The sequence below is a fragment of the Dipteris shenzhenensis genome, unplaced genomic scaffold (genome assembly GCF_047967505.1).
Source record: "Dipteris shenzhenensis isolate YYH24624 ecotype China unplaced genomic scaffold, Dip_SZ_1.0 scaf0340, whole genome shotgun sequence".
In the NCBI taxonomy this organism is placed as follows: Eukaryota; Viridiplantae; Streptophyta; class Polypodiopsida; order Gleicheniales; family Dipteridaceae; genus Dipteris; species Dipteris shenzhenensis.
Window position 1 is genome coordinate 138,033 of NW_028239646.1, and position 2,217 is coordinate 140,249.

At 45.5% G+C, this 2,217-nt stretch overlaps 1 non-coding gene across 1 annotated transcript; it reads left to right on the forward strand.

The window, feature by feature from the left end:
- The first annotated feature begins 481 nt into the window (after positions 1-481).
- Positions 482-555, forward strand: TRNAR-CCG (transfer RNA arginine (anticodon CCG)). Its single transcript has one exon. It is a non-coding gene; the product is annotated as a tRNA-Arg (tRNA).
- The last annotated feature ends 1,662 nt before the right edge of the window (positions 556-2,217 follow it).

Here is a 2,217-nt window from a genome sequence, read left to right on the forward strand (position 1 = left end):
TATATCGAGAAAGACCGAAGCCGTGGTATATATTTCACTCAGGATTGGGTATCCATGCCAGGTGTATTTCCCGTAGCCTCGGGAGGTATCCATGTCTGGCATATGCCCGCTCTAACTGAAATCTTCGGAGATGATTCTGTCTCACAGTTCGGCGGAGGAACCTTGGGACACCCCTGGGGAAACGCACCAGGCGCCGTAGCTAATCGAGTTGCATTGGAGGCTTGTGTACAAGCTCGTAATGAGGGACGTGATCTTGCTCGTGAAGGTAACGAGATTATCCGCGAAGCTAGTAAGTGGAGTCCCGAATTGGCTGCTGCTTGCGAGGTATGGAAACAGATCAAATTTGAATTCGACACAATTGATACATTGTAATTTCCGTAACTATTCGGGAATCTCATTCATTCGGTAGGATTCGTGGGGCGAACAGGGAGTATAGGGAGAAGGAACATTCCCCTCCATACTCCCGATATGCCACGGATCGGAGTTGGTAGCTCAGCGGATGAGAGCACATGGTTCCGATCCATGGGGACGGGGGTTCGAATCCCCCCCAATTTGCATAGGAGAGGTGGAATACGAGCTGCAGAGACTCGAGTAGTAAGGAAATGATTCAGTGCCTCTCAGTACACGACACAACTATTTCCACGAAGTGTTATTGGATAATTATTTGTGGGGTTCTAACATATGATTGATCAAATAGATGATCAGTCAATTGCCAATTAGTTATCGGATTCGGAGTCAGTCTCGATTCGACGCCTATTCCGAACAGACGCTGATCCTGATAGTTCAGAAATGATTTCTCCATCTCTGTGTCTATCTCATTGATGAAATGAAATCTAATAGAATCGACTGTTTTTACCTCCGAAGCGAAGGAGAAGAAATGAATGAGGAAATTCCTATGTCTGTGAGAAATCGGTTCGAAGATAAACGCGAATTTGGTGGATTGATCGGGGCTTTCCTCGAAAAAGCCACAAAGGGTTACGTTTTGAGTGAGAGAGGAAGGAATAGAGACATAAGCATTGATACCGACAGGGGGTTGTGGACTCGGTGTGACAACTGCGGTAACATGCTTTACGTGAGATTCCCAAAACAAAATAAAAATATTTGTGAGGAGTGCGGCTATCACCCCCCAATGACTAGTACAGAAAGAATCGAACTTCCGATCGATCGTGACACTTGGATTCCCATGGATGAAGACATGACTGCATAAGATGTTCCAGGTTTCTCTGACGGGGATTCTCATGGAAGTCGCATCATCAACTCCCAGAAACGAACGGGTTTAACTGATGCTGTTCAGACAGGGGTGGGATGTCTAAACGGGACACCTATTGCGCTTGGTGTTACGGACTTTCAATCCACGGGGGGAAGTATGGGTTCTGTGGTAGGTGAAAAGATTACCCGCTCAATCGAATGTGCCACGGATCAATCCCTTCCACTAGTTATTATCTGTGCTTCCGGCGGAGCACGTACGCAAGAAGGGACGTTGAGTCTGATGCAGATGGCTAAGATTCCTCCCGTCCCACAAATACATCAGGTTCAGAAGGGATTATTATATATATCGGTTCCTACCTATCCAACTACGGGTGGTGTTACTGCTAGTTCTGGTACGTTAGGGGACGTAATTATTGCTGAGTCCAAAGCATACATAGCATTTGCTGGGAAAAGGGTGATTGAACAAACACTGCGTCAGAAGATACCCGATGGCTTTCAAGTAGCTGAATCTTTATTTGATCATGGATCACCCGATTCAATTGTTCCACGTAATCCTCTAAAAGGTGTTCCGAGTGAGATATCTGAGCTTTATTCTTCAGCTCCTTGTAAAAGGAATTGAACCTCCTTTCCCCCCATTCGGTTAAACCCCCGTTTCTATCACTCTCCCTCCTTCTCATTAATCAAGTTAGGAATTATCAATTCGGGGTTGTCCTACTAATCTCTCTACCTCTCCAATGAGAGGAATTTATTCAGCGAACCGTCGTAACAATACTTTTCTATCCTTCTCTGATATCACGCCATGCAAATTATGCCACAATGCAATTATACCTCAGTAAGAAATCGAGATTAACCATCGGTATAATTTCGGACTCTGCTGTGCGCCTGATTCGACGAAGTAGACACCGCGGATGTCTGCAGATTCATTGAGTCAGTTGATCGGAGCTGGAATCAGATACCTTACCGGAAACAATATGGATTTCGTAGCAATTTCCGAGTAACTGTCTCGAT